Source organism: Bos mutus, chromosome 1 (assembly GCF_027580195.1).
Source record: "Bos mutus isolate GX-2022 chromosome 1, NWIPB_WYAK_1.1, whole genome shotgun sequence".
Lineage (NCBI taxonomy): Eukaryota > Metazoa > Chordata > Mammalia > Artiodactyla > Bovidae > Bos > Bos mutus.
In genome coordinates this window covers 146,122,058-146,141,825 of record NC_091617.1, presented here as the reverse complement: position 1 = coordinate 146,141,825, position 19,768 = coordinate 146,122,058, and the positions used below count along the sequence as shown (strand labels likewise).

General features: G+C 39.0%; 1 protein-coding gene across 1 annotated transcript in view; it reads right to left on the bottom strand.

Annotated features, from left to right (window-relative positions):
* Positions 1 to 19,768, bottom strand: part of TBC1D5 (TBC1 domain family member 5) — a 595,923-nt gene that overhangs the window by 427,289 nt on the left and 148,866 nt on the right. Inside the window, exon 3 of the mRNA XM_070377101.1 lies at positions 17,584 to 17,784. The gene's annotated coding sequence lies outside the window, so the exon portion shown is untranslated. The remainder of the gene's footprint in view (positions 1 to 17,583; positions 17,785 to 19,768) is intronic.

Below are 19,768 nucleotides of genomic sequence, written 5' to 3'. Positions count from 1 at the left end.
CACTCCAGTACTCTTGCCTGGAAAATCCCATGGTTGGAGGAGCCTGGTAGGCTACAGTCCATGGGGTCGCTACAAGTCGAATATGACTGAGTGACTTCACTTTCACTTTTCACTTTCAGGCATTGGAGAAGGAAATGGCAACCCACTCCAGTGTTCTTGCCTGGAGAATCCCAGGGACGGGGGAGCCTGGTGGGCTGCCGTCTATGGGGTCACACAGAGTCAGACACGACTGAAGTGACTTAGCAGCAGCATAAGACTTTATAAGACTAAAATGTAAAATTTCAAACTTAAAGTCTATACTGTAAATGATCCAAAAATATGTAACATTTGAACAGAAGTACATAAGAGAGGTTTCATATATATTCCAAGTAATTTAGGCTTTCAAGAATATCTTCAGTCAATACTCCCTATATACTGAAGAAATTAAGTAACTCCAGTCATTTGTAAAATTTTTAAAATATGCTTTTAACAACAGAAAACTTATTTTATTACAGTAATAAAATATTTGTATCATAATGGTCAAATCATTATAAATTAAAGAATTTTTAAAATCCCCTTTAAATGGATCAGCTGTTCACAGACTACAAAGTATTCTTAAACAGGAATAATCTAAAATAAAACCTTCAAACTTCTATGTAATATAGAAACATAGTCACCTCTCAACAATAAAGGACCCATTTTCAATTTGTCTAATTATATGTTCTGAAACTCCAATACTTTGGCCACCTGATGCAAAGAACTTACTTATTAGAAAAAAACCCTGATGCTGGGAAAGATTGAAGGCAGGAGGAGAAGGGGACGACAGAGGATGAGACGGTTGGATGGCATCACCAACTCAGTGGAGGTGAGTTTGAGTAAACTCTGGGAGTTGGTGATGGACGGGGAGGCCTGGTGTGCTGCGGTCCATGGGGTTGCAAAGAGTCAGACACAACTGAGTGACTCAGCTGAACTGAACTGAACTATATGTTCATCTAACTTCTCCCTTCCAGTTCACGATGTTCCTTTCAAGTCTACCAGTTTCCAAAGAGACCAGAAGAACTGCAAGGAAGAGCAGGTCAAAGTGCTGGGTGAGTTCACCATTGCATGTGTCTTTGTAAAAGTGAATGAGGAGGAGAGAAAGCAAAGCAGATTCTGTATTTTCCACATTTCATTTTTATCTAGAGTTGGCAGTTTCTCCATTACCAAAAAGTGAGAGTTATGTCTGCTGATATGTGTACACAGAAAACCTAGAAAAACTCACAATGATCTTGGCAAAAAAAATAAAAAGAAAATTTGATTCTCCTTACATCATCCAATTTAAAAAGGAGAACATTATAAAATGACATATTTAAATGTTAGCAGAGTACCTGCCATAGAGTAAACAGTCAATAAATACTTATTGATCAGATGAACAGGTGAATTCAAATTGGTTCTACTCCAAAGGCAGAGAAGGCAAAGGCACCCCACTCCAGTACTCTTCCCTGGAAAATCCCATGGACGGAGGAGCCTGGTAGGCTGCAGTCCATGGGGTCGCCAAGAGTCGGACACGACTGAGCGACTGAACGACTTCACTTTTCACTTTCATGCATTGGAGAAGGAAATCGCAGCCCACTCCAGTGTTCTTGCCTGCAGAATCCCAGGGATGGGGGAGCCTGGTGGCCTGCTGTCTATGGGATCGCACAGAGCTGGACACGACTGAAGCGACGCAGCAGCAGCAGCAGCAGCAGCTACTCCAAAAGCTGATGACATTTCAGAGTTTATGAATAGAGCACTGTCCTTTCACCTTTTCCTGACACTCCCAAACTTCTTCACTTAACATTTTTTAGTGCAATGAAAATATTGAAGAAAAACCATCCTTAAGTGTTACTCAAAATATGCCACTAACATAAAACCTCACAGAGACAATAACTGTTTTGCTTAACCTAGAAAAACTATTAGGACAGACTTGGAGGTTGGGGAATGGCCTTCACTAATGGTTTGCAAAGGAACACAAGTGTGTCAGAATGAGATAGCTGGGATTTTTAAAAAACAAACCTGTACTTATAATGGGAAAGTCACTGCAGCCGGCTTAAGTCAACAACCCGAACAGAGAAGCAAAGTCATAGACAACAAAATGGCAGCCTACTGGAAAAATGCACATGAGACACCCAAGGAAGGAGACGACAAGGGAAACAGCGTCAAATAATAAAGTCATGTAACAGGGACTCTGCAAGGAAGACGGCGGAGCAGTCTGTGACATACCACAGGAAGGAGCGCTCCCTGAAGACCCTCCTCAGAGGCATTAGCCATGGAGCACTGGGTGGACACAGCACAAATAACACTTAATGTCACGTGTCAGGCCAGGATACAGTGTGGGCACGTACCAACGAAAAATGAGCGTGAACTTGCATTTTCACTTAAAGGGAAATGCAATAAGATAAACCCTGCCTTCAAAAGGAACCAGAATAAAGCTATCAGAAGCTGAAGTCCCCTTATCTCTAATCAGTACTTCTGTAGTAGCTAGTGCTCCCATAGGGAACCAAGTACACTGAAGGTAAACCAGACACACCGACCCTCAGCGCACACGCCCGAGGAAGACAAGCAGACGTGTGCATATAAAGGAGAGACCACTCACAGGGTCTTCCAGTCGAGTGACCAAGGGACTGTTCCAGGTTTTTGGAAAAGGTAGGGTCAGTAAAGAATAGAAATTAGTTATTTAAACCCAAGAGGGATTCACTAAAGGTACTGTGAGAAAAAGCAAGCACAAGGTTAGTCAGTTTTTTGGTCTCACAATTGCAATTGACCCTTGAATAATTCAGGGGTTAATCTGAGTATAATTTACAGTTGGCTGTCTGTATCCAATATTGCTAGGCATCTGAGAATTCAACCAATCACGGACTGTGTACTACTATTTACTAATTTCTATTGAAAAACATCCATGTGCAGGTGGACCCATGCAGTTCCAATCTGCCTTGCTTAAGGGCCAGCTATAACTCTGCTGCCCTTCCCACCCGCTACCCTTCCTAACGTAAGTTGCACTGCACTGGAGAACAGCAAACGAGCCTCGGGAATCACGTCCCAAGACAGCACGAGCAGGTCCTACAGCTAGAGCGGAAGTAGCACTGCTCTTAAGAACCGGGCTCTTGAGCAAGAATGAGGAGGAGGACAGGACTTTCTGGGAATTCGGTGGCGAAGAATCCAAGCTCCCAGAGCAGGGGCTATGGATCTGGTCCCTGTCAGAGAACTAGACCCCACACGCCAAAACTAAGACCCAGTGCCGAATAGATAAACATGAATGCTAACTTAAAAAAAGAATGAGTAGGAAGAGCAACATTATTCTATTTCAGAAACAAAGGAGAGTGATCCCAGAGATCACATTTTACCAAGAAAAAAATGCTGGGACTCTCAAGCTATCACTGCATCCAGTATTTCTTGACCCGGGCTGAGGTGACTGGAAGAGATGTAAGGAACACAACAGACTCCTGACATTCACAGATGTTTGCATCCAGGCTTTTACCTGTGTTCAAGCAATCCAGAACATGAAGTGACTTGTCATTTTCCTGGTAAGTGAATCTGAACCACAAGCTGCCTATGGCTAGTGTGAGAAAGTTCCGCTTCTGATCTTAATGTGACTGGTAGTTTTCTGGAACATACTCCAGAAATATCTACACATTTGAGAATTTTCAAAAGTTTCAAGACGTGAATCACTCATAAATCCGTGTTGTATGTCTTTCTTACAGTAATATAATATTTTTAAGACACAAAATTTCTAAACTGGAAATGACCATTGATTTACATTGCCAAAATAAAAACCACAAAGGCGTAAGCTGAAAAGGAGAAGTCTAAGGCAGCTAGCCATGGCGAGCCACGATGCTTCTGGTGCATGACTAGCCGGAAGTGGGAGGCAGCCAGGATGAACTGTGATGCTTGTGGTGCGTGACCATCCAGAAGTAACACAAAGCTCGAACACAGACTTCCACAGACGGAGCTATGCTGTGCATGCTTCCTTCCTTCCTGTTACTGAGGATAAACCACCCATGTGCCTATAGAAGGCTCATCTCTCCACACGTGCACCTCGCTTCAGCAATTCTCTACTATTTCCTGTATCACCAGTTCATTCCTCTCTAGGGCATTCTCAATACTGATGCATGCTGCTTCTCTTCTTCTAAAATAAAACATCCTCTCTTGATCAGCATCCCTCTTAAGCCGCCACTCATGTTTCTCCTCCCAGTCAACCCTGAAGCTACTCCATCCACCTTGACCTCACTCCACATTGACCCCACTCCACCTTGTATTTAAAACCACTACACTTTGAACCCACTCCAGTAAGACTTCTGTCCTCCACTGAAACTGCCCTTCTCAAAGTCACCATTGTCCTCCCACTGATGACTCCAACAATCAATTCACAGTTCACATGTGACCACACCTCAGCACTGTTTGTCACTGACAATCACTCCACTTCCTTGATACATTTGCATCACTTGGCTTCCTTGGCTGTCAGATACTCCGAAAGCCAGCGTCTTCCTCTTACCTAACTGGTTTTCTTCCCTGCCTCCTGCACTAATTCCTTTCCTCCAACAGCTTCATTTAAAGTGCCCCAAAGTGGAGGCCTTCAACCGTCTCTAGCTGTATCTACCAGGTTGCATCAATATTAGACTTTTAAAGATACCATCTACAGCTGATGACTTTTAGGTGTTTTTTTTTTTCATCTTTCCCCTGAACTCTGGGACAGGATCTGTCTCCTTGACCTTTCCACTTGAATGTATAATAAACTTCTTCAACTTAGCATTTCCAGAACCAATCGCCTGACCTTCTCCCCCAAGTATGCTTCTCTTATAACCTCCCCCTTCATCATTAAATAAAACTCTTATTCAGACCAAAGACACAATTGAAGCCATTCTTCATATCTCAAATCTCAAAAGCCATAACTCAAATCCAATCCATCGGTAAGTCCTGTTGTTCAAACCACAATGCTCTCTTACTTCCAACCTTCTACATGGACCCTCTGCTTCTGTCCCTGCTCCCGTTACAGCTGCTTCTCAACCTGGAAGCATATAATTCCTTTAAACTATAAATCAGATGTTGATACTTACTTTCCAATAGCTTCCAATCTCATTCAGTATAAAAGCCAAGTACATATCTCTAAAGGCCTAGACTCCCAGTCACTGCTCTCCTTTGATCCCTACTAGGCAACATTCAGAAAACTAAGATCATGGCATCCGGTCCCACCAATTCATGGCAAACAGATGGGGAAATAATGGAAACATTGACAGATTTAGTTCTGGGGAGCTCCAAAATCACTGCAGATGGTGACTGCAGCTATGAAATTAAAAGACACTTGCCATCCTAAAGGAAATAAGTCCTGAATATTCACTGGAAGGACTGATTCAGAAACTTCAATACTTTGGCCACCTGATATGAAGAACTGACTCATTTGAAAAGACCCTGATGTTGGGAAAGATTGAAGGCGGGAGGAGAAGGGGACGACAGAGGATGAGATGGTTGGATGGCATCACTGACTCAATGGACATGAGTTTGAGTAAGTTCGAGGAGTTGGTGATGGACTGGGAGGCCTGGCGTGCTATAGTCCGTGGGGTCACAAAGAGTCGGACACGACTGAGAAACTGAACTGAACTGAACTGCTCCTTGGAAGAAAAGTTATTACAAACCTACACAGCATATTAAAAAGCAGAAACATTACTTTGCCAACAAAGGTCCATCTAGTCAAGGCTATGGTTTTTCCAGAAGTCATGTATGGATGTGAGAGTTGGACCATAAAGAAGGCTGAGCACTGAAGAATTCATGCTTTTGAACTGTGGTGTTGGAGAAGACTCTTGAGAGCCCCTTGGATCTCTGCAAGGAGATCCAACCAGTCCATCCTAAAGGAGATCAGTCCTGGGTGTTCATTGAAAGGACTGATGCTGAAGCTGAAACTCCAATACTTTGGCCACTGGGTGTGAAGAGCTGACTCGTTAGAAAAGACTCTGATTGAAGGCAGGAGGAGAAGGGGACGACAGAGGATGAGATGGCTGGATGGCATCACTGACTCAATGGACATGAGTCTGAGTAAGCTCTGGGAGTTGGTGATGGACAGGGAGGCCTGGCGTGCTGTGATTCATGGGGTCGCAAAGATTCGGAAACAACTGAGCAACTGAACAGAACTGGACTCTCAAGTTGCTGCAGTCACGCTGGCCACTCGGTTGATTCTTGGACACATCAGCAACACTCCTCCATCAGAGCCTGAGCAGCTCTGCCTGCACTGCTTACCTCCTCATCTGCACTGAAGTGCCAGCTTCAGTGACTCCACTGCCACCTCCCAGGGGAGGCGCCCCTGACTGTCCATGTGATCTACACCAGTCTCCCTGTGAGGTTAACTCTCTATCCTCCTCTTCTGGGTCTGTTTTCCTTCACAGCCCCACTACCTAACCAGCTGCATGTTTTCATTATCTTACTTCTTATCAACCTCTCTACTCTAAAAAGCAAAATCGTTAGCAATTTTTCTCTATTTCATTTTCACTGTGATATCTCTTAGAAAACTTTTCAATGAGTAGACTGGGTTCAAATCTTCAGGAAGAATAATGGATGTTAGAAACAAACTGAGCAAAGTCTTCAAAGTTCTGAGGAAAATTATTTTATATCTAGAAACGTATACCCAGCAAAATTGTCAATCAAATGTGAGAACCAAACAAAAAACCCCAGTTTCTAATATGCATAATTCAGAAAATTTATCTTTTATCATTTAACTTTATGAAGATTTGTTTCAATTGTAATAATAGGACACAACAAACATTGAGTACTAACCCAGGAATATAATGAAAAGAAATCTGAGGACAATACTTCAACAAAAGGCCAAGGAAATTCTAATCCATACTAAAAGAGAAGGTCTAGGTTAAGTGATGTTGTTTCTTCAGCAAGAGAGTAGGTAACCTTACAAAAAAAATTATTTTATGATTTAAAATCATACATTTTAAAGCCTAAAAGTACAACTGCGGTGTTATCCATAAATGGAGACGCACAGACCGACTTCCTCTGAGCATTAAGCAGAAGCAATGGTAATTAGAAAGTCTGGTAAAAACAAAAAACACAAGCAGAAAAAAAAAAAAAAGAGCCACAGTATAAATATGAAGCAAAATATAGTATGATTTTGAGAAAATGAAGAACAGTAGAAATTCTTTCTCCTGGAAAACAATTTCTACTGGTCAGTTAATCCGGGACAGGAAGCAGAATTAAGAGATACTCTGAACTGACGTATAATCACTGTATAAGAAATAATGGAGATAAACCATTTCTCTACAGTGTTATTTTGCTGCAAGTCATTTATCAGTATCATATTCTAATTTTCAAATAAAATGGAAAATAACCTGTGTCAATAACATATGGAGAAACTGGAACCCTCATACATTGCTGGTGGGACTATAAAATGCGACAGCCCCTGTGTTAAACAATTTGGTGATTCCTCAGAAAAATAAATAAAGAATTACACCATTACTAAGCAATTATAATCCTAGGTATAGACCTAACAGAACTGGAAACAGGAGCTCAGATAAGAACATGTGCACATAAATTCTTGAGGCACTTTTCTCAAAAGCCAAAAAGCAGAAGAAAATCCTGTGAGGCTCCTCTGTCCATGGAATCTTCCAGGCAAGAATCCTGGAGTGGGGTGCCACTCCCTTCTCCCGGGGATCTCCCCATCCCCAGGACTGCACCTGAATCTCCTGCACTGTAGGCAGAGTCTTTACCGTCTGAACCACCAGGGAATCCGAGCATATTATAAATACAATGGACTATGACTCAGCTGTGGAAATGCATAAAATACTGGTGTACAGCTGACATAAGCTGTAACACGGACGGACCCTGATATCAGCTTGCCAGGTGAAAGAAGTCACACATTAAAGACCATATACTGTACACAACTCCACTGAAGTGAATCAAGATGGATAAATCCTTGGAGACAAAATACAAACTGATGATGGACACCAGGTACTGGGAGGAGGTCAGAACGAGGAGAAGCTGCTTAAAGAGAACGTCACCTCAGTCAGTCATTCTACAGTAAAGATGTTCTACTCTCAGATCAGCCTTCCTATTTTCATATGTCCACAGTCTTTAAAGATTTCCATAATTTTACTTCATACTGGAAGGCTGTTAGGATCAAATATTTATGATTTTAAAGCCTCTTAGGATCAAGTCTCGAGTTCACTAATCATGTAAGTTTCATGTCATTTTTCCCCTCCATTAAATTCAACTAAAAATTTTAAAACTATGTTATATTTTTCAAATACTACATCAGTTCATGAATACAAGGTAGGGTTAGGGGTTTTTAGCTTGTTTCTTTTGTATATTATTTGTTTCGCTCTACTAATATACCATTGACCTTAACATAACACAATAAAACTTAAGATATAGCATGTGACTTTTAACCTTGATGCACTCCTGTCCACTTGCTGAACATGCTTTGTCGCCTCTGTTTTTATATTAATTTTACAATCGCCAGGACCAGCGTGAGACAGCTTACCCCATTTGCCTCTGAGGCTTAGAGCGAGATGTTTGTGTTCGAGGCTTCAGTCCATCTGGAGTTGACTCTGTGCATCATGTAAGACGGGAGGCCGAGGCCATTCCTTTGCCTGTGACTGCCCAATTTCCCCAACACTATTTACTGAACAGACTATCCTTTGCCCAATCAATATTCTTAGCTCCTTTGTCATAACTTAATATACCATCCAACTGTGGTTTTATTTCTGTGTTCTCACTTCTTTTACACTAGTCTACATGGCCATTTTTATGCTAATACCATGCTGTTTAGATTATTATATCTTTGTAATAAAGTTTAAAATCATGAAGTGTGGTGCTTTCAGCTTTGTTCTTTCTCAAGAGTGCTCTATTTAGGGTATTTTGTGGATGCATACAAACTTTAGGATTGCTTTTCTACTTTGTGAAAAATGCCAGCTGACTTTGGATAAGAATTCACTAAATCTATATTGTTCTGGGTGCTATGAACATTTTAGCAACATAATTCTTCCCTTCCATCTGCAGAGAATATTTTTCCATTTCTTTGTGTATACTTCAGCTTATTTCATCAATGTCTTATAATCGTCAGTATCCATATCTTTCAACTCCTTGGTAAAATTTATTCCTGAGTTTTATTCTTTTTGATGCAACTGTAAATGGGACTTTATCCTTAATTTCTCTGATAGTTCCCCGTTGTTGTACTTCAGTTCCTAAGTTGTGTCCAGCCCTTTGTGACCCCATGGATCACATGGGGCAAAGGATAGTCTGTTCAGTAAATAGTATTGGGGAAATTGGGCATGCCAGGCTTCCCTGTGCTTCACTATCTAAGGAGTTTGCACAAACTCACGTCCACTGAGTTGGTGATGCCATCCAACCATCTCATCTCTCATGGTCTGTCACCCACTTCTCCTCATGTTCTTCATCTTTCCCAGCATCAGGGTCTTTTCCAAAGAGTCAGTTCTTCACATCAGGTGGCCAAAGTATTGGAGCTTCAGCTTCAGCATCAGTCCTTCCAATGGATATTCAAGGTTAATTCCCTTTAGGATTGACTGGTTTGATCTTGCTGTTAAAGGGACTCTCAAGAGTCTTTTTTAACACCAACAGTTCAAAAGCATCAATTCTTCAACACCCAGGCTTTTTATAGTCCAATTTTCACATATGTACATGACTGTTGAAAAAAACACAGCTTTAACTAGATGGATCTTTGTCAGCAAAGTGATGTCTCTTTTTAATACAGTATCTAGGTTTGTCATAGCTTTTCTTCCAAGCAGCAAGCATCTTTTAATTTCATGGCTGTAGTCACCTTCAGCAGTGATTTTGGAGCCCAAGAAAATAACATCTGTCACTGTTTCCACTTTTTTTCTATTTGCCACGAAGTGATGGGACCAGATGCCATGATCTTATTTTTTTAAATGTTGAGTTTTAAGCCAGCTTTTTCACCCTCCTCTCTCATCTTCATCAGGAGGCTCTTTAGTTCCTCTTTGCTTTCTGCCATTTGAGTGGTATCACCTGAATATTTGAGGTTGTTGATATTTCTCCTGCCAACCTTGATTCCAGCTTGTGATTCACCCAGCCTGGCATTTCACGTGATACACTGTGCACATTAAGTAAGTAAGGTAACGACATGCAGTTTTAACATACTCCTTTCCCAGTTTTGAACCAGTTCATTGTTCCAGGTAGTTCTAACTGATGTTGCTTGATCTGCATACAGGTTTCTCAGAAGACAGGTAAGGTGGTCTGGTATTACAATCTCTTTAAGCATTTTCCACAGTTTGTTGTGATCCACACAGTCAAAGGCTTTAAAGCAGTCAATGAAGCAGAAGTAGATGTTTTTCTGGAATTCCCTTGTTTTCTTCTATGACACACTGGATGTTGGGCATTGATCTCTGGTTCCCCTGCCTTTTCTAAACCCAGCCTGTACATCTGGAAGTTCTCAGTTCACATACTGCTGGAACCTCAACTGAAATATTTGGGCATTACCTTCATAGCATGAGGAATGAGTGAGACTGTACAGCAGTTCTTAGTCTCTTCTTGCTTCTGTTAGGTCCTTGCCATTTCTATCCTTTTTTGTACCCATCTTTGCATGAAATGTTCCTTTAGTATGTCTAGTTTTCTTGAAGAGATCTCTAGTATTTCCCATTCTATTGTTTTCCTCTATTCACACCATTTTCTTAAGAAAGCCTTCTTATCTCTGCTTGCTATTCTCTGAAACTCTGCATTCAGTTGGGTCTGTCTTTCCCTTCCTGCCTTGCCTTTCATCTCTCTTCTTTACTCAGCGATTAGTATCTGTAAAGCCTCCATCTGCCTTACTGCATTACTCTTTCTTTGGGATGGTTTTGTCACTGCTTCCTGTACAATGTCATGAACATCCATCCATAGCTCTTCAGGCACTGTGTCTACCAGATCTAACTTGTTGAATCTGCTCATCACCTCCACTGTATAACTATTAGTGTACAGAAATGCAACTGATTTTTGTATATTGATTTTGTATCCTGCAACTTTAGTGAACTTAGTAACAGGATTTTTTCTGGTGGTGTTTTCAACATATAATATCATACCTCTGACAATAAAAAGTTCTATTCCTTTCTGATCTGAATACTTTTTCTTATTCTTGATTTCTCTGGCTAGTATTTCCAGTATTATGTCAAACAAAATTGGTGAGGTTGTTTCTTTAATATGAGGAACACCATCTTTTTCTCATGGTTACGCATTACAAAAACAACTGTGATATACAGCCCAAGTAAAGAATACTCAGCTCCTTGGGGATGGGGGTAGCGGGGCGAGCAGGGGAGGCAGGAAGCTTGGGCATTCTTATCGTCCACCTGATCTCAGGAGAAAGGCTTTTAGCTTTTCACTATTAAGTATGATGTTACCTATGGTTGTTCGTATGTGGTCTTTACTGTGTTTCATAAGTTGCTACTATGTCCTGTTTCTTGAGAGCTTATACCATGAATGGATGCTGAATTCTGTCAAATGCTCCTTCTGCATCTACTGAGATGATCATATGATTTTCATCCTTCGTTTTATTAATGCAGTGTATCACAATGATTTCAGGATGCTGAACCACACTTACATCCCTGCAAAGACAGAAAAATCCCACTTGATCCGGTTGTATAATCTCTATGTACTATTGAATTTGGCTGAATACAGTTTGTTGAGGATTTCTGCATCTGCATTCATCAGAGCTATTGGCTGGTAACTTTTTTGTAGTGTCCACACCTGGTTTTGGTCTCAGGGTAATGCTTACCTGATAAAACAGAAATGTGCCCTCCTCTTATGTTTTCTGCAAGAGTTTGAGATGGTTTGATGTTAATTCTACTTTGAACGTTTGGCAGAATTAATCAGTGAAGCCATCTGTGCCAGAACGTGGCTAGCACTTTTCTGATTCAATCTATCAGATTATTCAGATTCTCTCTTTCTTCAATATGATAGGTTGCATATTTCTAGAAACTTAACCACTTCTAATTTGTCCAATTTGTTGGTGAATAATTATTCATAGTAGCTTCTTATGAACTTCTGTATTTCAGTGCTGTTGTTTTCCCCACCTTGGTATATCCAGCTTAAGTCTTCTCTATTTCATCTTTAAAAAACAACAACAACTTCGTTTCACTGATATTATCTGTTGTTTTTTTATTTTCTATTTGTGTTCTTTGTTTTTCCCATTATTCAACTAATCCTTGACATGTAATTTGAGTGATTTATTTGGGCTTTCTGTTCTTTTTCTTCTCTGTGTGCAGTTTTTTTCCATTGAATGAAGCTGATTCTACAGTGCTCTATAAATTCTATTCTTCACATTCTATAGTGCTCTACAATTTTCACAAACTTCACACGCGCGATCCACACTTCTATAATATTCCTTCTCCCCCCACCCCTCTGTTGCCTTTCCCCACTTCCTTCTCCCAGCTGGTAAACACTAGTTGGTTCTCCAGAAGACTGCTTCGTTTTTGTTTCACTCACTGATTTGTTGTAGTTTTAGATCCCACGTGTAAGTGGTACTGTACAGTGTTTGTCTTCCTCTGACTCACTTTACTTAGAATAATGCCCCCCAAGTCCACCTATGTTGCTCCAGATGGAATATCTCATCATTGGCCAATGGCTGAGTAGCGTCCCAGCGTGTGTCTGTACACAAAACATCTTCTTTCTCCACTCATCTGCTCACAGGCACTTAGGGCACTCCCGTGGACTGCACTCACAAGCAGTGCTGCCATCAGCAGTGGCTGCAAGCAGCTTTTTGACAGTGTCTGTATTTTCTCCAAATATGTGCCCAGGAGTGGGGCTGCTGGACCAAGTGGTAGTTCTTTTTTCTCATTTTTTGAGAAACTTCCAAACTGTTTTTCACAATGGTTGCACATATGTCCATTCTAATCAACAGGGTACAAGGGTTTTCTTTCTTTCCACATCCTCGCCAACGTTTGTTATTTGTGTTCTCTTCGACTACAGCCATTCTAACCAGAGTGTGAGGTGGTATTTCATCACGGAAGTATCACCACTGAGGTACTATCTCAAACAAACGCACATGCTTTGACTTGTATTTCCCTGATTATTAGTGATGCTGAGCATCTTTTCATGTGCCTACTGGTCATCTGCATTTCCTCTTTAGAAAAATGTATTCAGTTCATCTGCCCATTTTTTAATCACTTTTTTGGTATATTGAGTTAAATGAACTATTACACATGTTGGATATTAACCCCTTATTGGTCACATCATTTGCAAATCTCTTGTATTTTTCTTACATTGATGGCTTCCTTTGCTGTACAGAAACTTTAAATTTAATTAGGTCCTATTTGTGTATTGTTGTTTTTCTTTTTTTTGCTTTAGGAGATGAATCCAAAAACTACTGCTGTGATTTATTTCAGAGAGTGTTCCGATTCTAGGAGTTTATAATATCTGGTCTTACATTTAGGACTTTAGTCTATTTTTTAGTTTATTTTTCTTTCTGGTGTTAGAGAATACTGCAATTTCATTCTTTGACATGTATCTGCCCAGTGTTCCCACACTACTTATTGAAGAGATTGTCTTTTCTCCATTGCGTATTTGTGCCTCCCTTGTCAGATTAATTGACCATAAGCATGTGGTTTATTTCTGGGCTCTCTATTATGTTCCACTGACATATGTATCTTTTTTCAATTATCGTAGCTTTGTAGTGTAGTCTGAAATCAGGATATGTGATTCCTCCAGCTCTTTTCTTCTATCTCAAATTTGCATTATCTGTTTGAGGTCTTTGGTGTTTTCATGCCAAATTTTAATTTATTTATTCCAGTTCTGTGAAAAATGCCATTGATATCTTGATAGGAATTGCACTGAATATGGAGATTGCCTTAGTAATGGTCAGTCAGTTCAGTTCAGTGGCTCAGTCGTGTCTGACTCTTTGCGACCCCATGAATCACAGCACATCAGGCCTTCCTGTCTATCACCAACTCCCAGAGTTCACTCAAACTCATGTCCATCAAGTCGGTGATGACATCCAGCCATCTCATCCTCTGTCCTCCCCTTCTCCTCCTGCCCCCAATCCCTCCCAGCATCAGTGTCTTTCCAATGAGTCAACTCTTCGCAAAAGGTGGCCAAAGTACTGGAGTTTCAGCTTGAGCATCAGTCCTTCCAATGAACATGCAGGACTGATCTCCTTTAGAATGGACTAGTTGGATCTCCTTGCAGTCCAAGCGATTCTCAAGACTCTTCTCCAACACCACAGTTCAAAAGCATCAATTGTTCAGCACTCAGCTTTCTTGACAGTCCAACTCTCACATCCATACATGACCACAGGAAAAACTATAGCCTTGACTAGACAGACCTTTGTTAGCAAAGTAATATCTCTGCTTTTTAATATACTATCTAGGTTGGTCATAACTTTCCTTCCAAGGAGTAAGTATCTTTTAATTTCATGGCTGCAGTCACCATCTGCAGTGATTTTGGAGCCCCCAAAATAAAGTCTGACACTGTTTCCACTGTTTCCCCATCCATTTCCCATGAAGTAATGGGACCAGATGCCATGATCTTAGTTTTCTGAATGTTGAGCTTTAAGCCAACTTTTTCACTCTCCTCTTTCACGTTCATCAAGAGGCTTTTCTTTAGTTCTTCTTCACTTTCTGCCATAAGGGTGGTTTCATCTGCATATCTGAGGTTATTGATATTTCTCCCGGCAATCTTGATTCCAGCTTGTGCTTCTTTCAGCCCAGCATTTCTCATGATGTACTCTGCATAGAAGTTAAATAAGTAGGGTGACAATATACAGCCTTGACGTACTCCTTTTCCTATTTGGAACCAGTCTGTTGTTCCATGTCCAGTTCTAACTGTTGCTTCCTGACCTGCATATAGGTTTCTCAAGAGGCAGGTCAGGTGGTCTAGTATTCCCATCTCTTGAAGAATTTGTCACAGTTTATTGTGATCCACACAGTTAAAGGCTTTGGCATAGTTGATAAAGCAGAAATAGATGATTTTCTGGAACTCTCTTGCTTTTTCGATGATCCAGCGGATGTTGGCAATTTGATCTGTGGTTCCTCTGCCTTTTCTAAAACCAGCTTGAACATCTGGAAGTTCACGGTTCACGTATTGCTGAAGCCTGGCTTGGAGAATTTTGAGCATTACTTTACTAGCATGTGAGATGAGTGCAACTGTGCGGTAGTTTGAGCATTCTTTGGCATTGCCTTTCTTCGGGACTGGAATGAAAACTGACCTTTTCCTGTCCTATGGCCACTGCTGAATTTTCCAAATTTACTGGCAGTTAGTAATGGTAGTAACAGTCAATTTAACAACATTAATTCTTACAATTCAAAAATACATTTTCCCATCTGTTTGTGCTGTAGATTTCTTCCACTGGTATCTTACAGTTTTCTGAGTACAAGTTTTTTATCTCCTTACTGAGGTTTGTTCCTAAGTATTGTACTCTTTTTGATGAGATGGTAAATGGAACTGTTTCCTCAATCTCTCTCTCTGATAATTCATTGCTGGTGTATAGAAATGCAAGAGATTTCTATATATCAATTTTGTATCCTGCAATTTTACTGAATTCACTGATGAGCTCCAATGGTTTTCTGGTGGCATCTTTAGGATTTCCTATTATAGTATCATGTCACCTGCAAACAGTGACAGTCTTACTTCCTCCTTTCTAATATGGATTTGTTTTATTTCTTTTTCTTCTCTGATTGCTGAGGCTAGGACCTCCAAAACTGAGCTGAATAAAATTGAAGATAGTGGACACCCCTGAGATTTCCTTTCTTAATACAGGTGCTTATTGCTATAAACTTTCCTCTTAGAACTGCTTTAGCTTTTAATACATTGGATTGAGCATAATTTTTATCTTCTTTTTACTTTTCTGTATATACTAAACTTTCTAAAATATATATTACATTTTTAATTTTTAACTGTCTGTAATTTGTGAAAAGGATAAAAATGTTACATAAAATCAGAAGGAACACTAGAATAGACCACTTTGGGGGAAAAAATATGTTATTCTAAGCTGATATAAAGGACTTAGAAGTTTGAAATATTTTAAAGCAAGAATGATGAGAGCATCAGCATGCACAATTTACAAAAATAGAATGAAAAAAATAGAACTTTTAAAAATTCACCTTACTATAAAGGAATGATTCTATTAAAGATTTTCTTCCATTTATACTTTGAAATATGACCACTGGTATCTGTGTTCTTACTGCAAAAGAACCAATAAGTGCTCCAATATCTTTCAGCAGTTTCACAGTTCTTTCCCCAAGTCATCTGATAACTTAAATCAAAAGAAATGAGAAGCACAGAGAAGACAGCAGAAAAGCAGCTGGACTGAAACAAAAAACAAATTGCCTCATTCCATTTATTTTCCCTACAAGTCAGTCATAAAGTGATCTACAGTAGGACTTTTTGAAATTGCAAAAGTGATCCATCATTGGATAGGGAAATAAATGTAATTATGGGTATCAGTATATATTAAATGAAGTATACAAAAAATGTAATAAAATAGAACACAGTATACATTCAAGGTAGCCAAGGCAGAATTGTTTCACCAACTTTTGTTAGCTTCATTTGTGCATTTATGCCTGAGGAAAATGTCTCATAAATACAAAATTTATTTCTTACTAAGGGTTGTGGTAAAAAAAAAAAAAATGTGAATCCTACCTATTTGATATACCTTCAACTCTAAGTTCAATCATTCTAAATTTGCAACACCTTCAACAAACTTAATGAACATCAGAATGTAGGTAGGTAGGTAGGAAGGTAGGAACGAAAGAAAGAAAAAAGGTAAAGAAAAAGGAAAAGAGATAAGAATACAAAAAGTAAAGTCTTCAATAAGAAAAGGGCTGAAAGTATTCTGGTGTGAAAATATTTTAAAGCCCAATGCAAGTTTAATTAAGAAAGAAGGAAAACAATGAAGAAAAAGAAAAGACTGGAAGTTGGTGGGTCAATAGATAAATGGAAAGAAATTGTCAAGGAACTCTATGTTACAGGGTAACATTATGCCCTGACTGAGTCTGCAATCTAAACTCAGTATAAGTGTATAAACACATACATACACATATACACATACACGGAGAAGGAAATAGCAACCCATTCTAGTATTCTTGACTGGAGAATTCAATGGACAGGGGAGCCTGGTGCGCTACGGTCCGTGGGATCACAAAGAGTCGGACATGACTGAACACACAGCATATACACATACATACACATCAACACACATTTTCTGTACACAAATCTGTAAAACAGGTTATGATAACTATCATAAGGGTATTATTATGAAATGAACATTTATCATTCCCCAAAACTAAATCTTAATTCCCAGCGTAATGGCATAGGAGTGAGTTCTCTGTGAGGTGATTAGGTCCTGAGGGTGGAGCCCTCATAAATGGGATTGGTGCCCTTATAAACAGAGACCGTAGAGAACTCTTTTATTCTTACACCGTGTAAAGACAGCAGGAAGACGCCCATCTATGAACGAGCATGTGGATCCTCACCAGACACAAAATTTGCTAGCATCTTGATTTTAGACATCCCAGTTTCCAAAACAGTGAAAAATAAATTTCTGTGATTTGTAAGTCACACAATCTATGGGATTTTTGTTATAGAAGCCAGACTAAGACAGATGTTAATAGCACTGAACTTAAAATGTACGTTTTGAAATTAACATATACATACCTTTCAGGAAAACTTTATTGATCCACAAATCTAACTGACACTTGCAAATGCATGTTCCTGTTACGGCCCACAGACGATGGCAGGCTCTGTGCAACAGAATTCTCCAATAAAATCTTGGTTGGCCAATAGGAAGTAAACAGTCAAGAAACAGAGATCAGCTGAGCTCTGCCTCAGCTGAGCTTCAGGATAAACAGCAAATACCTAGAAGAATAAATAAATAAAATAGCTTCAAATATGCCTAGCCCTATGCAAAGGAGTCAAAGCCATCAATGCAAAAAGCTGAAAAAATTTATGCCATATTTTTGGCTCTTAGGAGACAAATGTTAGCTTATACATTAATCACCCTTTCCATCATCTAAAATAGAAGAAAGAAACTCACTTTATAATACTCACAGCATTATAATACCAAAAAAAACCTAAAACACCTCAATATAAAATACATCACCTCTTATCACTTTGTTTCACTGACATGAAGTAAAAGTGTTCAAATAAGAAATGCACTACTCTAATACATAATAAAATAATAAGTATTAAAATTACATAAGCTAGAAAATGGAAATCTGACATTTTAAAACAAATGTGAAAAAACTCCACTGAAAACTAATTCCAAAGTACTAGTAAAATGTAAAATTAGAATACAGTTGTATCAGTGTGGCAAGTAAATATTATTTGTGAATTAAAAATTAACTTCCATAGCCTTTTTGCCTTCAGAAAAACATTTATCACCTTTAGTAATATACTTTAATACACTTCCACAAATCCTATCTGACAGGGATACATCTCTACATAAAATTTTCAAGAATATCCACAAAATTTCTTAAATATCTATCTAAAGTAAAGAACCTCTAAAGGATAATAAATTATCAAACAATATGATCACTCTTTTCTAGATTTCATTCTGTAGTAGCTTATAGCTTATTGGTGACTCAGCATATGCACAAAAAGACAATACTTAGGCAATAAAAAGTAAAATATAAATCAAAACCATGGAATTGAAAAGCATTATAACAGGTATATATGAAACTTCTGGGATCAAAAGAAATTACTTAAAACACATTTTAACATCATATGCTACTAAAACCAAATAACAAAGTATGATTTCTAAAGACTACAAATGAATGTAGCATTGATCACTACATAGATTTACAGAAACTGTTTCATGCTCCTGTAACTGAATATAATTCATGTTTTGTTTGCTTGTTAGATAAAGAGAATGATTTATTACATTCTGATGGAGCATTTCCTTATTTTAACTTTCAATCTTATCTGAAAAGTTACAAACAATATGTTTCTAAGTTATATAATCTATAAATGGAAAACACCCAGATAACAGCAACAGCGTCTTGGACAGCACTCCAGTCACATGGTTTTTCTGTATGGTTGAACTAAAAATTGCCGCACCGCTGAAACAAAGCATGTCTCTATTTCTCATCTTTCTCTTGTAAAAATACAGACCATTTTTATATTACGGATGTCTCTTTAAAGACATTTGAGGATCTATCAATTATTCCAACATATGTGTATGTGATGAATGTACGTTTATGTAAAACTTAGTTTAGACTGTCATACTACTGTGTCAACACTACTCAAGAGAATGATGGCTATTCCTTCAGAAAGTACGAGTGTAAACAAAGAAAAAGTAACATTATAATCAGTGTCCTCAAAAGTTGTGATTTGTTTTATTCCTAAATACTTATTTTACACTACAGTCAATTTTACACGTTCTATACTACTTGGGATTGTGGTTCACTTTCTTGTTCAGATAGGACGTGTCCATTAAAAGAGTTCACTGACATACCACCAAAGAAACCAAGAAGGAAGGACTGCAGGGAAGATCAGGAAGCAGGGATGGTTAGCTCACAGAAGCACGTGTATTATGCCTAGACTTGTTCAGCAAGCCACAAGCAGGAGGAGTGTTTACCACAGTCTCACTGAAAGGATATACCAGTTTTTCTTCCAGTTATTCTCTATGGAATTGCATAAACATTGAGAAATCTAGAAATAGACATACACATGCACATATAAAAATTATTGTCAGTGTATAAGTTACTGCTGCCCTGGGACTGCAATAATTTATGTAACATCTGTTTTCATATTTTTCTAATTTTTTTCCTAATTAACATGCATATTTAACGCATAAATGCTCAGACCACCTCTTTTTTCTGCTGACTGTGCCTCTTTATTT